The following is a 15,158-nucleotide window of genomic DNA, read 5'->3' as shown; positions in this document are numbered from 1 at the left end:
AGACAATACTTTTTGCAACCAGGCCGAAAGCATTGTAAACTTTTGCAATCACTTGCCCCCACGGATTGGCACTTGTATTGACATGCATTCACACAACCTGCAAAATTTGTTTATCCTTGTCAAAACCTTCATTTAAAAAAAATGGTGTTTTATGAAGCACATACTCATTTCACAAAACTTACACTGATGTAGATAATTGTATACAAACAAAAGAAAACCAGAGAGGAAAATACCTGTTTCAAGTGCTATCAGAAACAAAACCATCAAACAAGAAAACAACAGTGAAGCTTTTGCCATTTTTTGTGTATGTCTGTGTTGAAAAGGTGATATATATATTTTTTTTGTAATAAATTTTTCTCACTTGTGGAGGTGTGTGTCTCTTGGAATTATTTATGATAGTAATAATAATTAAGTGCATTGAAGTTTCGGAATAAAAGCTTTTGTCTTTTCAAATTAAGTGCACTAATAACACAATATGGGTATGTATGCTTTTCAGAATGAATTAAGTCATCGTTAATATGGGTGGTTTACGAAAGCTGTATATCAAGTTAAATAATTGTTGTAAAAGAAGATTATTAATGGAAAAAAATGTATTTAAGCATGGATTAATGGAATGATTTATAAAATTACTGTAAGTTCCCAAGTTAGGAATAAGGAATATTAATATTAAAGTGAACTTCTATGGATTCTTTTAGGGTGTGTTCCTTTGGGAGTATGGATTTGGGAGAGTCTGAAAATAGATTTGAGTAGATGAATTTGTGTGTTCTTTTGAGTGAATTTAGAGGATAAAGTGAGTGGATTTAGAGATAAGTTTTATGAAAGTTAGTGAAAAATTTGATTGATGTAATAGATAAAATAAATTATAAAAATAGATAGAATTAGAAAGTTACCAAAATACCTTTGATGGAAAAAAAATAAATTTGTAATTTGATTTTATAAAAATAATTATAAATAATTAATACAAATTAAAAAATATATTAAAATTATATGAAATTTTAAAATAAAAAAATTAAAATTTTATGAATATAAACAAATTTATACAATTAAATTTTAGAAAAAAGTTAGACAATTAAATTTTTAAAAAAAAGTTATACAAAAATAGTTAAAAAAAAGTAAAAAAAAAAACAACACACACACCACACCGGTTACGTAACCAGTGCTCTTTGCAAAGGCATCAGTTATGTAATCAGTGCCATACACACACACTCTCCTCTTTTGAATTTGTTTAGTTTTTACAGATTCATTTCACAGTTGTGCCACGTGTCACAATCATTCAATTTGGTTTCTATATTTGTTTTTAGTTTCAATTTTGTCCCATTTTTTGTAAAACTGAAACAATATTGTCTCTCCTTAAATTGACACCCAATCTACTTTTGTATAGATCTTATGATGATATTCTTACTAAAATTGACATTTTTATTAAATATTTGTATAAATATTTTTAAACAAGCTTTTTTTTTATTTAGTTTTATTATTAAACAAAGTTAAAGCCCAAACTTAATTTCAACAATTAACAATTTTGTCATCATATATAAAGGCATCAAGTGTACCATATTATATAAACTTAGTGAAAATTAAAAATTAAATAAATTGTCACACATAAGTTTAGGAACTAAATTTCTAATATTTTATATTGAATTTAAATTTAATTTTAAATATTTCTAGAAATATTTAATAAAAACGTTAATTTTAGTAAGAATATCACCATAAGATTTACAAAAAAGTAAATTGAGTGTCAATTTAACGAGAGACAATATTGCTTCATTTTTACAAAAATTAGGACTAAATTGAAACTAAAAACAAATATAGGGACCAAATTGAATCATTTTGACATGTGACACAACCGTGAAGTGACACGTGTAAAAAATTTTAAAAAAATTCAAAAAATTTAAAAAAAAATTCAAAAAATTCAAAAAACAAAAAATTGACACTTGACATTGACTTTAACCCCATCTGGTCAAATTAACCATAAGGACTAAATTAAATATTTTTTAGAAAATAAGGATCAAATTGGGACAGAAAACAAAAACTTGAGAATCAAACTAACATTACTTGATAAATAGAAAGATGAAAAGAATAATTTATTATAAAAGAAAAAAAAAACCAGTTAAAGAAGTTAAAGGAAATTATGATTGAATGAAAATTTGCATCATTTGAAAGATTAAATTCTACAGTTTCGACCTTTAACACTGCTTTTAAATTATTCAACATTTAATACTGTAAATTTATAATATGCATGATATCTCTAAATTTAATGAAGGTTGTACATGATGTTCGACTGACCATTTTTCATATCACATAACATGATTTTTATTATAAAACTTAATTTATTTTTTGAATTTAATATGTCAGATTATTTTTAAGATTTGGTTATAATTTTTATTCTACTGTTTTATTTGATTGTTGACGTTGTTAAAATAATTTTTTCATTTTTTATTTTTATAAATATATAGTCAAAATTTTAAATTTTATATCATGTTAATACAGAGAGATGTCGTCGGCATTTTAAAAGATCAAAAGTTTATATGCTTTTATGTTATTAAATAACGATCATAATAATTTATCTTAAATAAATCACTTAAATAATTAAATTTATCTACAACTATGTACGAAGATAATTCACTTTAATAACTGTTGTTTCGAAGTATACCATTCTATGTCCATTTTACCTTTTATTAGTCTATTTTATTTTGTTATTTCATTTTTAAAATTTTGTAAATACTTTTTAATTTACTTTTATAACCATTTTGTAACTGTTATTTCAGTATACACAATTCATTATTAATTTTACTTTATTAATATATTTTATTGTATTATTTTATCTTTTAAGTTCTGTAAATACTTTTAAAACTCAATCAACTATTTCTAATATAAAAATTATAAGATATTTTTAATTTTTTTTTATCATGATAAAAAAAAGTGAATACACTTGTTTTCACTACTAACTAATAAAAGTAATATATGTATAAAAAAATGTTTTAAGTAACATATTTTTTACTATGATTATTAATCTCTAAACAATATGAAATTATTGGAAGGAAAATATAATTGTTTTAGTTTTATGCAATTTGAGAATGAGATATATGAAATGCAATTGATGAAGAAGAAAGAACTATGTTATTATTTCGACTTCGATAACTTCCACAACAAAAACATGGAATTGTTACACGTTTATTTGAGTTTTTTCATTTCCAGGACAAACACAACGACAACAATTGCTGCGGCATTCCTTTACGCAACCAGGGGAATCACAGAGCAGAGTAGTAAGACCAGCACAAGAACTTGACTCACCGCAAGGGTTTCGACAACCATTCAAACCATTCACAAACCCTACAAAATCATAGCAATTTAATTCAATATACATTTCTTCTAAAATAAAATCTTCAAATAATAATTTTATAAATTTTCTATATAATATTTAGATTTCAATTTTATTCGGTCAAATTTGGATTTGTACTTAAATTCTGAATAAAAACAAAATAAATATAGATAAATGTATAAAATGACATAATGGAGCGTACCTGATGCAAATATTACTAGAATTAAAACCGTCAAGCAAGAAAACAATAATGAAGCTTTTGCCATTGGTGTGTATGTATTTAAAGAGAATTTTAGAATAATTTTTCAAGTTACGTAGTTGTGTCTTTGAGGATTATTTATAATGATAATAATAGTGATAACAAAAGTTACAATGATGGAAAAAATAATATCAATAAGGAAAATGATATTTTGTTATCATTTTTTTACAAATTCTCTTACTACCTTATATTTGTATTGGCACAAAAATAATATTTTTAATTTTTATTTTTATTTCCATATTTATGTTAGGTCCATTTATTCATAATTGAATTCTTATTTCTTTACTTAGAAGGACAGAAAGAGAAACACCAACATGGAAATAAAAATATAAATTACAAAAATGTTATTTTTGTTCCAAATAAGATGATAGTAAGAAAAGTTATAAAAAAATAGTAATCAAAATATAGTTTTCCAATTAAATAAATTTTAAGACATAAAGATATTAGTTAAAGTTGAAGTTGAAGCATTATAGATTATTTAGAAAGTTTTCAATGTGATTGTTACATCCTTGTTGACTCTTTTTTTTTTTCCTGACAAAGCACACTTTTCCGTTTTTTTTAACCTAGGTAACAAATTTAACCGAAACAATCAATTCAGTCATGAAGAAAGTACAAAATTTACTAATCTTCTCCATTGTCATGATTTTATGTGATGTTTTTCTCACTTATCTTTTTTTTTTGTATGAAAAATAAATTTAAAAATTCCACTTTAAATAAAAGGAGGTGTTAAATATCCCAAACCATTTTTTTTGGCAATGATTACAACAATATTTTGGAATACAATTTTGGTTAATAATTACGTGACATTTTTTCCGCCTTACTTCTGTATGAGCCCCAAATGAACGAACTTATAATTTTAAAATCACTAATTATGATCACTTTCTATGTATCCCTACACATATCAACCATCTTATTAAAATGTTTCCACGAGTAATATAAGAATTAATAAGAGTATTAGCAAAAAGAGGATTAGTAAATTAATAAAATTTCTTCGTCTTATGTACGTATTACAAATATCAAAATTATAAAATTAAAGAAATTATAAATGTAAATTATATATATATATATATAAGCTGATATCTTTTTATTAAGATTTAATTATTATTTAATTATCTCTTAAATAATAATTAAATTAAAAATCAGATAATCAGGAGAAGAAAATATTAGACAACAACTAATTTTAGAGATAAAAAATAATTAGTCACTATTGTGACTAAGTTAGATACTAATTTATAAAGTAAAAATTGTTAGTATCTAAAATACTCTCTATTATGAATACTAAATTATAATTGGTTTGTGTATTAGAGTCTAAATTGGTTTTTAACATTAGCTACCAAAGTTTAAGTCATGAAAGAATTAATGTTTAAATTAGCTTTTATAATGACTAATTATTTAAAATTAAAAATTAATTTAAAAACTAATTCTTTAGTAGTTAAAATCTTGATATCTAACATTAGAGACCAATTTGATCTCTAATTTACAAACCAATTATGATTTTATATTTATAATAGAGATTGTTTTAGATACCAATAACTTTTAGTTTATAATTTAGTATCTAAATTAGTTTTTATAATTTACTTTTAATCACTAAAATATAATCACTAAAATATGTTGCTATTTTTTTTTTAAAATATACATTACTGAATGAAAATAGCGTGACATTAATCAAATTAAAAATAACGGAAAAAGACATTACTCATTCAAAGTATTTGAATATATTAAGTATCCTTGAAAAAAATAAACACTTAAAGAAGTTAAAGGAATTTATGACTAAATGAAACTTTTCATTATTTGAAAAGATTAAGTTATACAGTTTCAACATTTAATACTATATTAACAAAATATTAGTTGTTTGATTACATCATAAATATATTTTCGTATCATATATCAACAAAAGATATGGTGGTTATATGAAATATTACTGTAATTATCATACTACTTTATCATACTACTTTATCATAAATGCGATGGTAAGTTTTTATTATCTCTTATATTTTAATATATTTTATAAATTCCATAAACCTTATAATATTCGTGTTATAGCGAGTATAGTCACAGTCTCATATTCATTACTATACTCATATATCTTAAAACTTTCTTACTAATTGACTTGAGAGTCACAAAGTCTTTTTTTCTTATGGATCTTATTCCCTTTTGGCCAATAAGGGATTCAATTCCAGTCATTAGAAGCATTCAAACCACCACTTGGATCTTACCACCTGTTAAAGGTCCACATGCTCTGAATCCTGATAAGAACATTTGGCGTCCATTGTGGGGCCCATAAATCCTATAAATATATGTGGTATTTTCCTAGAGAGTATAATCACGCTTTCATACTCACTATTATATTCATAGATCCTAAAACTTTCTAACTGACCAACTTAAGCGTTGGAGATTCTTTTGCCTGTGGATCTTTCCCATCTGGCCAACAAGGGATTTGATTCTAGACATTAGAAGCATTTAAACCACCTCTTGGATCTTAACACTTGTCTAAAGGTCCACATGCTCTGGATGCCGATAAAAACAATAGGCATCCACCATGGGGCTCAGGCAAAACTTTTTCCTACCTCCACATTTTATACTATCATCACCATGCATAAAGATAACCCATCACTATAGTAATTATAACACATGCTTCATCGCTTATGCCAAATGCTTATGTTAATGTTCAAAATTCGAAACTACCCCCTCCATCGTTTGTTATCACAACCATCAAAATACTCGCTTCAAATATGCTCCTAACTTCTTGGAGGTAAAGCCATGGGATTTTGTACCCCGCAATACATGGTAGTGCATTATATGTTCCAATCCCAAGTCTGTCGAGGGAAATTATTAGGGTCATTCACCGCATTTGAGTTCTTGTCCAAATGGAGCTAAGGGAATTTGTTTTTGTCCCTAAGTCCGTCAAGTGACATCGTTAGAGTCAATCACCACATTCGACGTATTATCCACAGACAATATCAATGTTCCTATCTCAAGTCCGATGAGATAACATCGCTAATTTCAATCATCACATTTGAGATATTGTACACTTTGGAGTCTAAAGCTCCTTCGCGGTTTTGTCCTTAAAAGGCGTCTCCGAGAGTGGAATGAGGAAGGAGTATTTAAACTTCTATTGGTCACGACTCCTAAGCAATGTGGGACTATTGGGTGTACCAAAACATAAGTCCCGCAGTTGATATATAAGGGGAATGAGGGTTTATGCCCCAATGGAGGGCTAAGGGAAATCATTTTTTCCCCACAGAAGGCGCCAATGCACTAGCGGGTAAAACAATAGAGGGCTAAGAAACAACAAATCTCGCTAGGATAGACTCTAATACCATGTTAAGAAGTGGACTTTAAGACTAACTCACTCCATAAAATCGACTTGTAAGGTGAGATTTGCACTCACTTATATACTTAAAATGAGTATTATCACTAGTCAATATGTAGCTATGACACTGACATGAACACTAGACACGACATGAACACTAATACTTCGACACATGTAGGCTCCAAAATGTAGGACACATGGATACAAATCCATATATTAGATCATTATGTATTCACATCTTCAAAATCATTTATAAAAAAGATTAGTCAAATATAATAATTTAAACACATTGTCACATAATAAAAAATAAATTTAATCTATTGATCTAAAATCCAGAAAACAAAATATAGTGATTATATAATATTTGTTTCTTATTTATGTAATCATAATAGAAACTTATATCGTAAGTTTACAAGTTTATGAGTTTTTTTAGAATATCATTGGATTTGTGCTTATTAACTTTTTGTTGGCGTCATGTCAAAATCATGTTAGAAAAAAAAAAATATCTTTCAAATTTAACACTTTACCAATTTGTGTATCCTACGAATATCATACATGTGTTGGTTCCTAATACGTATCAACACCAAACACACCATTTATGAAATATTTTGAACTTCAAACATACTTCTCTCACGCTGAAATCTAGGACTAGGTCCGATAGGGAATAATGAACAATGTTATTACTTCAACTTGTCTTATTACTTATATATTCCACGACAATGTCATGGAATTGTTACATGTTTATTTGAGCTTTTTCATTTTCAAGACATTGACAAATGCAGCAAGAGTTGCGGCATCGCTTTACGCAACCGGGGGGATCACAGCGTAATTTAGCACAAGCACTTGGGTCATGGCACGGGTAGTTACAAGCATTCGCAAACCCTACAAAAATCACATTAATCACGTATCAATTTAATTCATAATACATCACTTCTAAAATAAAATTTAAAATAATAAGTTTATATATTTTTATATAATATTTAGTTTTCATTTTGATTCAATAAAATTTAGTTTTCTACTTAAATTCGCAATAAAAAAAATGGTAAGTATGTTTTTGTTCCTTCACTTTTACTTTAAAATTATTTATTTTTTGAATTTTTGGTCAAACTTAGTTTTTCTACTTTATAAATGTGTAAATTTAATCATTTAAAACAAAGTTTGTTAAGTTTATTTGATGTTTTAAACGTGTTTTTTAATAATATTTAAGTTGTTTACACGATTTCATATATTTTCGTTTTAATATTAACTGAGAAACGTATTTGAAATTAATTTCAATTTTTACCAAAAGTTAAAATATCAAAAATATATTTAATCCATAAAATAATATAGATAATTGTATAAAAGAAAAAAGTGGACCATACCTGGTGCAAATATCACGAGAAATAAAACCATCAAGCAAGGAAACAATACAACTTTTGCCATTGGTGTGTGTCTGTGTTTAAGGATTTTTAGAATAATTTTTCAAATTACAAAGTTGCGTCTCTAAAGATTATTTATAATGATAAGGAGAATGCTAATTAGTGCCCTAAGAGCACTGATTAAGAAATAATTAATGCACATTGTTCATCATTTTTATGTTAAAAGCTGGAATAATTAACTTCATTAATTAAAATAATATAAATGCATATAATAGATTTTATAAAGACAAAAATATCCTTTAAAATTTTTAAACAATAACTTTATAATACAAAATAAGCATTTTGAAAATTTTAAGGTCTCTACTAAAAAGTAGAAAAAAATATTTCTCTGACATATTATATTTATAATTAATAATTGAAATATTCTATTTTTTAATATAAGATATTTTGATAAGCTAATAGCAAAAAATTATCGAGAAGGTAGAGAAACGAAACTCAATAAAGTTCCAAATTAATATTTTAATTGCTTTTTTTAACTTTTTAGATATTTAATACTATTTTTTGTTGATTTTCTATTAATTTAAATTTTTTATGTTTAATTATATTTTAATTTTTAGCAATCTTAAAATATAATTTAAATTTAATTAGTGAACATTAAATAAAATATTAAACACAATTGTACAACACTTATAAACATTTTTGTCCTTTAAATAAAATAAAATTGTATTAATGATTATTAGATCAGATTTAATTTAATATCACAATTAATTATAAAATTTTATAAGATTCAATGCGTATTAATTATTCTTAACTAGTGTCTTAATAACATCATTTAAGACCTTAATGATAATAATAATGATAACAATAAATATATTAATGGTAATAATAAAGATCATTAAATTATAAGAGACAAAAATATACGTTAAAAGGTAGAGTTTTGAAAATTATTTTGCAAGTTTTCAATGTGATGGTTCCGCCCTCTACTTATTACTCCCTCCACTATCACTACTATAAAAGATTTGGGATAAAATTTAATAGATAAAAAAAAAAAATTGTCGGACATATTTACTAATTTTCATTTTTATCTTTATTAAATACTGTTAAATTAGTTAATTGTAAATAAGGGTATAAATTCTAAACTAATATATTACAACATACAAAAACAATTTATTGATTACTGATTCACAAATCTCTTTCAATTATTTAATGGTAACACATCATGATTTAATAAGGGCATACAAAGAAAATATATAATTAAATTTATTCGAATTATAAAATACCACATTTTTTCTCTAATATTGACCATCGTTTACAAAATATTTATATAATTTAATATATAATTTCAAATATTTCTTTTAAAAATTTAGTATCTTTTCAATATATTTTATATATTTGATATTTTTTGAAAATTTTTTTATATATTTTTATTTATATTTATTTTCTTCTAGTCTTTCCTTTTCAATTTTACCTTTTAAATTATTTTTTTAAAATTAAAATAATTATTGTTAATTTTTTAAGTGGCCAATTGTTTAATTTAATTAGTTTTTTAACATAATCATAATAAATGAAAACTAATTACAATAAAATTATAAAATTATTTTTATTTTATTTTATAATTATAAGAATGACAATAATAATAATTTTTTATTTTTTATTATCATAAAAATATTAAGTACAATATTTTTATTTTTTTATATAAAAGTTATTTTGGGTTTAATTGTTATTTTAATTTTTATTTTCGTCCAAAAATATTAAATTAATATTTCAATTTTATTTTAATTTCAATTTAATTTTGATTTTTGAAAATTTAATACAGGTTTAATTTTTGACTTGCTTAAAAAATTTAATAAAAAAAATAAATTGCATAATTTTTTAAAAAGTTGTGACCAAATTAAAATTAAAAAATTGAAAGATTAACTTGACATTTTTAAATAAAAAAGAGTTAAGAAAATAATTTAACCAAAATTTTAATATCTCTAAAGTATAGTTTGAAAATATGTCACTGTATACATGCGTTTTATGTTTCAAATATATTTATAAGCATCTAATCTTCGTATATGACTAACAATATATGAATAAAAATAAAAAATGCTAATATATATATATATATATATATATATATATTAATTATAATATTGATATAAATTTTTTACCAAATAGTGTCATTCATGAATCCGTTAATTAGTTAATATTAAAAGTATACTCAATGTTGGTATATATCTAGATCGTTGTACTTTATTTTTATATGTAAACAAAATGTGTAATTACTCGTATGATATCCATTTTGATATAAGTGTGTCAAATCTGGTATCCGTTTTTGAAGAAGTACTTTAATCATGTCCCTTTGAGACGGAGTTGACTAATACCTTTAACGTGCCACGTGTCAATATGTGATTTTTTAAAATTTTTTAAATCTTTTGAAAAAAAAAATGTCACATGTCAGGTCCCTGTGTGTGACACGTGGCATTATCAGTGCCACGTGTCAGTGTCATTATCAGACGTCATTGTGTTGATTTCGATTTAGTCCCATATATATCTTTTTGTTTCAATTTAGTATCTACTTATGTCTATCTGATTCAATTTTGATCTAATTTTTTTAATAATTAAAATCTATTTTTTTATAAAATTAAAAGTAATTAAGTATAAAATTATTACAAAAATTAAGTATTTGAAATTTATATTAAAATTTAGTGGTAAAAGTCAATTTATTAAGTCATTTTTAATAAAAAAAATTAGTATAACATTCATACAAATAGAAATTTTGGTTTAAAATTAATAAGAGACAATATTATTCTATTTTGGAAAAAAAAAATTAACAAAACATGAATACTTAATAAAAAGGTAATTAATAAAGTAATATGTTAAAAAGTTGTTTTTAATAAAAAATATTAGTATAACATTTATACAAATAATAAATTTAGTCTGAAATTGAGACAAACAATATAAATATTAGTACTTAATTTTGTAAAAATATTTATACTTCATTAGTTTTAATCTTATAAAAAGTGGATTACAAAAATATTTTAATTATTAAAAAAAATTGGCACAAAATTGAATCAATACACAAAAGAAAGTACTACATTGAAACAAAAAGATATATATGAGAACTAAATCGAAATCAACACAATAACATATGATAGTGACATTGACACGTGGCATTGCAATGCCACGTGTCACACACAGGGACCTGACACATGACATTTTTATTTTTATTTTATTTAAATTAAAAAAATTAAAATTAAAATAAAAATTAAAAAAAATTAAAGAAATTAAAAAAAACCACAGACTTACACTTACACGTGGCACGTCGTTAACAGCGTTAGTCAACTTCGTCTGAAAGGAACTTGATTGAAGATTTTTTCAAAAGGTAAGATGCAATTGACATTTTTTATAAAACGAGTATCAGATTGACACACTTATACTAAAATGGATACCTTCTGTATAATTAAAGCTAAACAAAATTAACTCGCGATCACCTTTTTTTGGATTTGATGACAAAGTGAGATCGTAAAAAATGATAAAAAAAATGAGATTATTTTAATTAAAAAGAAAATTAAATAAAAATGAGTAAAATAAGATGTATATTTGTTTATGAGTCATATTTTTTCTTTTATTTTAATAATTTTTTTATTACAATAAAAAACATAAATATTAATTATATACATAATTGATTATGTCTTATAATATAATTTACTACAAGAGATATAGAAACTACCTTGGGAAAATTACCCGCAAATTACATGCATATTTAATCCTTATGTAATAAACAGGATTATTACATACTGAATTCACCCACTAATTCTGATAATTGTAAGCCCTTCCTGTAAATTTATTCACATCTACGCAACAATTTTAACACACTTAATGTTACTCAATTCTTACGATTGTTAGCTTACTTATTTCTTATTTTTATATATTCTTTTAATTTCTTTAACTTTTGGGTCTTTAAGCAAACAAGACATTGATGTTTTGCATTATTTTCGACTCAATCACATCTCTACAGTATTTTTTAAAATAAACTACATAAAACATATTTAATATTATATTAAATATAAGTTTTTATATTATAAATAATACTTTTAATATAAGTCGTACTTATGATTATAATGGTGAGTGTAAGTTGCCTTTTCTTCTTTCATATATTTGTAATTTTTTTTCTTCTAAATTTTATCTATTTCAAAATTTGATCGCACATCGTCGGAATGGATGACATAAAGATTAATTCTAACCGATCAATTTTTTTTTTTAATTTTAATTTATTATAAATATTTTTTGTTCTTACTTTTTATTATGTTTTCACCATTAATATTAGTAGGATAATTGATAATACTGAAATTTAGAAATTTGGTTATGATTAGATACTTTGTTTGACGTTCTTAGATTTTCAGTAAGTTCACATTTGAATCAAAGATTTAACTAAAATAAAGGATTTCATATAAGGGGAAGCTATTTAATGTTTTTTTTTAACACAGCCTAATAGACAATCTCTATGTGAAAGAGACTTGGTAACTAGATTTTAGTTTGCAAAAATTATAGTTGGTTAAGAAAATATTTAAATGTTTGAACTTAAATGTTGTTGCGTTTGTATGATAGATGGTTATTTAAGATGTTTTGAATTGAATATTCTTATTGGCATGTTGATCTGATAACAAAATTATGTATGCAAATTATAGAATTTTTGTGAATTGAGTTTTGAATATAATTTAAATAAGGTATAATTAGTCATATAGTACCCAGTTTTGGGATAGGGTGTCAAATAGGTACTCGGTTTAAAAAAATGTCAATTGCATCCCAACTTTTGAAAAAGTGCTTCAATTAGGTCCCTTTCAGACAGAGTTGACTAACGACGTTAGTCAACGTGCCACCTGTCAGTCTGTGGGTTTTTTTTTAATTTTTAAATTTTTTTTTAAGAAAATATTTGAAAAAAAATTAAAAAAAATGCCACGTGTCAAGTCCCTGTGTGTGACACGTGGCATTGTCAATGCCACGTGGCATTGTAATGTCATGTGTCAGTGTCACTATCAGATGTCATTGTGTCGATTTCGATTTAGTCCCCATATATGTCTTTTTGTTTCAATTTAGTACCTAAGTATGTGTATCTGATTCAATTTTGTCCCAATTTTTTTTAATAATTAAAATATTTTTGTAATCCATTTTTTATAAGATTAAAAATAATTAAGTATAAATATTTTTACAAAATTAAGTACCAATATTTATATTATTCCTCTCAATTTCAGACCAAATTTATTATTTATATAAATGTTATACTAATATTAAAAAAAAAAAAAAACCACAGACTGACACGTGGCACGTTGACTAACGGCATTAGTCAACTCTGTCTAAAAGGGACCTAATTGAAGCATTTTTTCAAAAGGTGGGATGCAATTGACATTTTTTTAAACTGGATACCTATTTGATACTCTAGCCCCAAACTGGGTACTATACGACTAATTATACCTTTAAATAATAAGTGTACATTTCTATATTTTTTTATAATAGTTTACGAAAATGATATGAGCTTAAAGGACAAAGATTGATTTGAAATGAATAAAAAATGATGTTTGAGCAATTCATAATTGATTAATGGTTTTATTTAAATGAGTTATATTATATAACACGGTGGGATTTGTATATTATATGAAAATGATTGTTGAGATTGTGAGAATTGTATGGATTTTAGGTGATACGTCTGTGAGAATTGTATGAATTTTAGGTGATACGTCTCGGATGATGTGTGAACCATTGTTTAAAAAGGTCATACAAACTAAGATATACATGGTGACACACTCTAACATATGTATGTGTGCATCTTGAATTATGATGAACCTACCTTGATTTTATGATTCGTAAGTTCGTTTGTAAATCCAATATAAGAAAATTATTAAATAATAACTAATTTTAGAGGCAAAAAATAATTAGTCACTATAATAATTAATTTATATACCAATTTATGAACTAAAAATTAGTGCCCAAAATAGCCTTTACTATAAATAAAAGATTATAATTGGTATGTGAATTATAATCTAAAATGAGTATCAAATATTTATTGTCTAAATTAGTCTTTAATTTAAAATTAGAGACTACATATCAATTGTGTTTAAATTAATAGTTATAAAATCTAAACATTAAAAATAATAAAATGAGATAAGAGCTGTCAAAATGGGTTAGAACCTATGAGTCAACCCGACCCACCATAGGTGCGGGTTGGGTTGGGTTAAAATTTTTTTACAAATATCAGAAAATGGGTTAATTTTTAACTCGGCCCACACTAAGAACCCAACTCACCCAGGTTGAACCTGTGGTGAGTCGGGTTGGTCACTCATATGTTTTTTTATTATGTTGGGCTTTGCATTTGGGTCGAGTTGGGTCGTCTTTAATTTGTTGTTATATATTAATTTGTATTTTTGTGATTTTGGTTTGTATTTGAAATTTAACATCATTTTGGATTGTATTGAAATTAATTTAGATTTTAATCATAATTATAATTTAGGTTTTTTGTGACCAAAGAAAAAAAATTTATATTTTTTTAATTAAGTGAGCAAACCTGTATATTCTAGCAACCTGTGTGATTTAGGTTGGGTTCGAATTTTTTTTTTTGGCTTGCTAATAAGTGAGTCAGGTTGGATTGCTTCACTAAGTAACCAACTCGTAGTGGGCCTGACTAAATTGGACGGGATAACTTGTCTTGACAACTCCAATACTAATAGAGAAAATCGATAAAGAATTGTGTAAAAAGAAAATTTTGATTAAAAAAATCTTATAAAGAAAATTTTCTTTGTTAATTGACTAATGAGATATACATTACATGCATTACTAATTTTTTATTATTAATAGTTATTTTAATTTAAAAAAATAATTATTTAAATGTATAATAATAAGAATTTGTGCATACGAAAATTATACTCTATA

The 15,158-nt window shown here is 24.5% G+C and overlaps 1 long non-coding RNA gene across 1 annotated transcript; it reads right to left on the bottom strand.

The window, feature by feature from the left end:
* Positions 1 to 7,551: 7,551 nt before the first annotated feature.
* Positions 7,552 to 8,422, bottom strand: LOC114187860 (uncharacterized). Its single transcript, XR_003605355.2, has 2 exons — positions 8,253 to 8,422; positions 7,552 to 7,773 (listed from the first exon to the last, which is right to left on the bottom strand). It is a non-coding gene; the product is annotated as an uncharacterized LOC114187860 (long non-coding RNA).
* Positions 8,423 to 15,158: the final 6,736 nt, after the last annotated feature.

This window comes from Vigna unguiculata, chromosome 6, assembly GCF_037176805.1.
Source record: "Vigna unguiculata cultivar grain cowpea cultivar isolate G323 ecotype 2 chromosome 6, ASM3717680v1, whole genome shotgun sequence".
Taxonomy (NCBI): Eukaryota; Viridiplantae; Streptophyta; class Magnoliopsida; order Fabales; family Fabaceae; genus Vigna; species Vigna unguiculata.
Note: the sequence above shows the minus strand (reverse complement) of the source record. Positions and strands in the feature narration are given on the sequence as shown.